General features: G+C 43.6%; 1 non-coding gene across 1 annotated transcript; it reads right to left on the minus strand.

Annotated features, from left to right (window-relative positions):
* Nucleotides 1–399: 399 nt before the first annotated feature.
* On the minus strand, nt 400–472 carry Trnav-cac (transfer RNA valine (anticodon CAC)). The gene has a single exon. It is a non-coding gene; the product is annotated as a tRNA-Val (tRNA).
* Nucleotides 473–6170: the final 5698 nt, after the last annotated feature.

The following is a 6170-nucleotide window of genomic DNA, read 5'->3' on the forward strand; positions in this document are numbered from 1 at the left end:
AGTTGCTAATAGTTTCGCTCTTCACCCGGACCGTCTTCTGGCGCAGGACAAGAAATTTTTTATAGTGTTTTGCTTTCTGATGCATTACATGTATTTGCCTTAATATTAAGTTAAATAGGCAAGCGTTAGTATTGTTGTTATATATGACTAACACAGTTTCGCTGTCTGAACATGTGTGTTCTTTCGTTGTGGAAGGTGGCAAGTACGCTTCTTGTAACATTCGCCTAAGTTATTCTTGCTATGCTGACGTTGGGACTCTAATGGAAAGCTCAGTTTCCTCATAGATGGAGAAAACACATTCACCTTGACAGTATGCTCTTGTTTCGCCGATTATCTATGTAACTACATACATTGAGCTCGTTCTGCGTAGCACGAAATTATTGGTAGAAGTTAAAATAATGTTTCCGCCCGGGATCGAACCGGGGACCTTGCGCGTGTGAAGCGCACGTGATAACCACTACACTACGGAAACTGACAGGAGTCTTTTCTCAAGACAAGATAACTATGTCCGGAACGCAATGCTTTCACTCTCCCCGTCCCCTTCCACAGCGGTTTGAACCAGATTCTGAGTAACGTCGTGGTGGGGATACTGTGTGTGTGTGTGTGTGTGTGTGTGTCCGTCCTCTCGCCACGTACCTAATAATCCTTAGTTTGTGACGACTAGTTTTTTAGTATGTACTTCGAATGATACGCAGATTCCGTTGTTTCAGGAGGACGTGGAAGGAACGGAGTGGTTAGTTAGTGACAAACGAACCTGGGTAAAACTTATGTATTGGACCCCTCCTCGCCACCTCGCATTTTTCAGTATAGCGCGGATGTAAAGATTAGGCTTCGCTACCGGTCAATTTTTTTACCACGATCAGATTTTCTGTTTCCATATTTGTTGGCTTCGCCAACTCTCAACGAAATTGTCACATTCCAACCTAACCTAGACTTCCGGCTGCGCTACAGATCAGTCTGTTACCACAACGAATATTTCAGAGGAGGGTGAGGGGGGGGGGGAGTGGTCAAATAAGGTAACTTTACCCCAGACTTGGTACAGTTTGTTCTACCGTTCTCCCTGTTCATTGAGTATTCCCTTGTACTGAATTTATTTTCTGTTAACGATACACGATCTTTCAGTGTTTTTTGATATTTTTCGTGTTTTTATGTAACACACATACTGAGATCCGTGGCACTTTGTGCGCAGTTTTTATGAAATATGTACGCCATGCTGTGGCCGCCTGATATCGACCAATCGCAGTGCAGTAGGCTTGGTCCAGTCCGTGGAACCGTTAGAGTTGCAGAGTGCTTGGATTTGATAGCCGTGTTGTAACAGAACTGTTTCTTCACGTTCTGCGAATCGTCTTACTTAAGTATTCCTGGGTCAGTGAGCTTGCGTACTTTTTTGATTATCGCAAGTAGTTATTTAAGTTAAAGTGCATGCGGCTGTCGGGGGACATAATTAACTAACGCGCTATAGCGCGTAATGAAACACCACACACGCAAAGTTAGAAAGACCACATGATGCAGTATTATACATACACTGCATACCACACTATATTTAAATATAAAGAGCATTAGAAGTAGAACATTTCAGATACTTACCGAATAGGGTACGGTAATTAGACAAACTTCACTCAAACGTCGACCAAGCAATAGCACGAGTTTCAGTACAGTGTTAAAAGTACACCGTCAGATACAGTATGTTAATCTACAATACCGCTTGCAGGCTGCAGTACGTCATTATTGTACCGCTGTAAAGAAGTGAGCTGTCCTTGGTGGGCCATTTCATCAGTGTCTTCAGTGCTGTTTGTTTTATACTCGTCAGATGCAACAGCTCAGTTTGGTTTGGTTTGGTTTGGTTCACTTCACTCTGTCGCTCCATCCACGCAATCACTGCATTTATATTATCTAATATTTCACGTCTACTGGGATCATCATTTTTACCTTTTTCTTCAGCTTCACCATCCTCATCTTCTACTGCCTCACTCCTCTCATTTCGAATATCATCAATAATGACGTTGTCATCTATGACATGCGAAATCGGTTTTCCGTTGCCAACGACTACCCTACGGTTCCAGTTTTCAAGATCAATATTGCGCTATAGAACATAACATGCAGACTGCACGTCACTGCTGTTGAAATACGTAGCTACTGCGTTCATTTGTTGCATTTTCTTCCCTGGAACACTGGCTGGAGCAATTCCTGATAGCGGCCGGACCGATGCTTTGCCACGCTAGACCAATTGAACACGCAACACCCTTTAAAATTTTCACATTTCAAGAACATCTCCATTCCTTCATCTGAATTTACTTTTGAAGTGAGCAGATACCGGCGATAAAGAGCCTTAAATGCTTGTTTGATACCCCGATGTAGCGGGTGAATTAATACCATCGTGTTTTACGGCTAAAGCAAAGTTCTTATTTTTCAAATCTTCTGGTGGAAACACATCAGCAGGTGGGTGAGCTGGACACTGGTCAAGGATCAGCAGAACTTCTTCTCTCAGCTTAAGCGTCCGCAGGTGCTTCCTAACTGACGGAACACACTCTTCCTGAAACCAGCTGGTGAAAAGTCACATGTTTTATGAATGCCTGTAAGTGAATTGTAATGATCACATGTTTACATACTTGGAACATCTCGGGGTTTTACTTACACCTATTCAACTGACGGCTGCCCGATTTATTTGTGGCAAAGAGAAGGGTTAATTTTTTTTTTAATAGAGAATTCTGTTTGGAAGCAATCAAAAATAAAGCACCGTTCGATCACAATTATACACTCGATGATCATTTAAACTTTCATCTACCATTACTTTGTGTAAAATTTCAGGAAACTGTGAATAGATTCACTGTCGCAAGACCTTACTTCTCCCTCAGGGTCGATTGCCGAGTTCCATGACGACATTTCCATCTTCAAAATCACCCGTCGGAAGCTATAAAAAATCTTTGTTGCCATGTAAGCCAAAGTGAAATTTTTCAGCTTGAGCTTAAATAATAGGCACGTCTATACTTCCTTTTATTAAAATCGCCTTTAAAGGCATTCGTCAAGTTCACTGGCTCTTACTCCTTTTTTAGTCCATTCCCACATCACTTTCAACTGTGTTTACAAAAGCTCAGAATTTATTCTTTTCTTTCACCCACGTTTTGATGGATTCTTCAGGTGCACCACACTCGCGTGATAAACTGCTTTGTTCCACCATTCTTCAAACGATCAATAACTTTTCAATTTATCACTGACAGAATATGCTCACCGTTTCTGTGACATTGTAACAAGCACACAGATACAGATAAGTTGAATTATTAGGGCAAGCGTGTGTAGCTAACGGCGAGTTTTTCTTTCCCGCTATCCCTCCACCTAGCTTTACAGCCAAGAACCGCCACTGATGCGTTATTACACATTAAACCGTTTTGTCAGTCAGTTTGCACGCCATAAACTTACTCAACTTCAAAACTTTGATTCCACATTTCGTCGCTTTTTCCCTCAGTAATGTTGCTGCTATCTCATAATTGTCAGTAGATTTAATGGCGCTAACAGCAAGCAGTCGCTTCTGCCCGCCAAGTCTCTTTTCCTAGCCGCACTTGCAGTTAACACTGTACTGTACTGTACCGGAGTGCGGTCTACTCACGTGACTGAGTTGGTTTCCGCTACGATCGGCGCTACTCTTGTTTCTGGCCACATAAAGTACCTGTAGTTTTGAAGTCAGTCCTCCAAGTGTGATGATAAGATCTGCCTTTTTTTATGCAGCAAGTTTATCTTTTACTTCAGCAGTTAGATGACCCTTAAAAGCAACCAAAACAAACATGGTTTCCTCAGCAAGCAGTGGAGGCTGGAATCCAAGGAAAAAACAACTCGTTTTCGGTACTGACCAGAGTACATGTGTCAGTTTTAACTGTCGTCGTCGAAGTTTTAACCAACCAGTGCTCGCAATGGGGGACAATATTTTACGATTTCAGGGAACTGCGTGCTTTTTCGGTTTATTATTTGATTCTAAATTGACTTGGCTTCCGCAAATGAAAGACCAACAAACAAAGGGCTTTCACTCATTGAATATTTTGAGATGCCTTAGCGGGAATATATGGGGAGAAGACAGGTGCCGCCTCGTGCAGTTTTATAGGGCATTTGTTCGATCACGTTCAGATTACTGCAGCTTGGTCTACGGATCAGCCCGTATTTCCTACCTCGAGATGTTAGATGCTGTCCACCGTTAGGGCATTCGGATATCGACTGGAACCTTTCCGATCAGTCCAGTTCAGGGTCGGTGTGCGGAGGCTGGTGAGCCACCACTCTGGATTCGGTGACGTATCCTTTTGGATCGACAGGCGCTGAAAACCTCAGCGTCACCTCAGTCATTGGCGTTTAGTTCAGTGGTCCAACCCAACTTTGAACGGCTGTTCAGGAATCGGCCCCATGCGACCAAGACATTCGGGATACGAGCTACTGACTGTGTCAAGTATGTGGATCTATCAGACCTCCGAATACGCAGCCAGGAATGGAACGCGTTGCCGCCTTGGTGTCTTCGGAGGCACAAAGTTATTTTAAGCTTGACAAGGTACAAGAAAACTTGTACTGCAGATGATGTTTTTACAACTTTATTTTCTTCCATTTTAAGTACATACCACAGCTATATCGTTGTTTATACAGATGGATCCTAGCAAGAGAATGTCCTTCGTTGTTCCGCTGTTTTCTCTGATAGGATTTTCAAAGTGCGTCTTCCCAAACAATTAACAGATTGTGATGTGGAGTTAACATTGCATTATGATGGTACTGGGGAGGATTTACAGACATCACCGTACAAGGTGTCTTCGGAGGCACAAAGTGATTTTAAGCTTGACAAGGTACAAGAAAACTTGTACTGCAGATGATGTTTTTACAACTTTATTTTCTTCCATTTTAAGTACATACCACAGTTTTTTCGTTGTTTATACAGATGGATCCCAGCAAGAGAATGTCCTTCGTTGTTCCGCTGTTTTCTCTGATAGGGTTTTCAAAGTGCGTCTTCCAAAACAATTAACAGATTGTGATGTGGAGTTACATTGCATTATGATGGCACTGGGGAGGATTTACAGACATCACCGTACAAGGTTGAGAGGTGGCATGAGCCCCCTCTCATATTTCTATCTTACGATTCTCCTCTCTAGTTGCATGCGGTGGAGGGTTGCTTTTCCTTAACACGCGTACTTCCCACGCAGCGTCTCTCGTCACCCGGGTGGGCCGGTGACAGGCGGGCTCTGTGGAACTGGAGAGAGTTAAGCCGACGTGTGTGAGGCAGTCGAGTGAATGCTTTTCAGACGCCGACATTGTCAAGAGACACGCCCGCTGGGGTGTGAAGTAGCGGCTGGGCTAGAGGTTCCGTTACTTCAGAGAAACTTTGCGAAAACACTTTCTGGCGGGCTACCAGCGAGGCGTGGGAATGACTTGTGTACCCACGCAGTTGTGGCGGGAAAATTCCCGCACTTTCTGCAAAATCAGCACAGAAATTGGCGCCAAGAATCTCCATTGGTGGAATGGTAGTGCTCCGGCAATGGAGTGGAATTTCCGCCGGTTTTCGAGTTGCTGATTGGAACGTAACCACGGCCACTGTCGTGGGGGCGGGAATGTTCGGTGTTCGGCCTGTACGGGTGCTCTGGGAGGTCGGCAGTCGCCTTTCGGTCGAGGACGTGGGAGCAACCAGCCCTCGCCTGCGGTACGCCAGATCGTGTTCTGGGAGATAAGAAGACTGTTGGTAATGTACGTCCGCAGCACCGGCAGATAGGGATTTTCCTAGGTGATAATCAGAGCTCAGCAGAGCGCGCCTGTTCATCCTTTTCTAACTTTGTTCAGTTTCGAGTAGCAGCAATTACTATTGGGTTAGATGTGTGTCTCTCTTGAGATTTGAGTGGAAAGGAATTGGCTCCACATACCACTTCGTCTTAAACCTCACGATCTAAGTTAGGGACAACTTCACCTTTACTGTGTTTGTATGAATCTCCAATTTTAGCCAATTTGATGTTTTATATTTCCTGTGTCTCTTTTACTATTCTGCGTTTAATCTTAATAAATCATATTGTTATTTTGGACAGAACTTTCTTTCTGTTAATCAATAGAGCAACCCTATCATTCCTCACTATGCTAATGAAACCTTTGTTTATTTAACTTATTTATCAAATTAAATTATTGCAGGTGCCAAACTCTCTTCTACTCCACTAGCAGGG

This window comes from Schistocerca nitens, chromosome 10, assembly GCF_023898315.1.
Source record: "Schistocerca nitens isolate TAMUIC-IGC-003100 chromosome 10, iqSchNite1.1, whole genome shotgun sequence".
Classification (NCBI taxonomy): Eukaryota; Metazoa; Arthropoda; class Insecta; order Orthoptera; family Acrididae; genus Schistocerca; species Schistocerca nitens.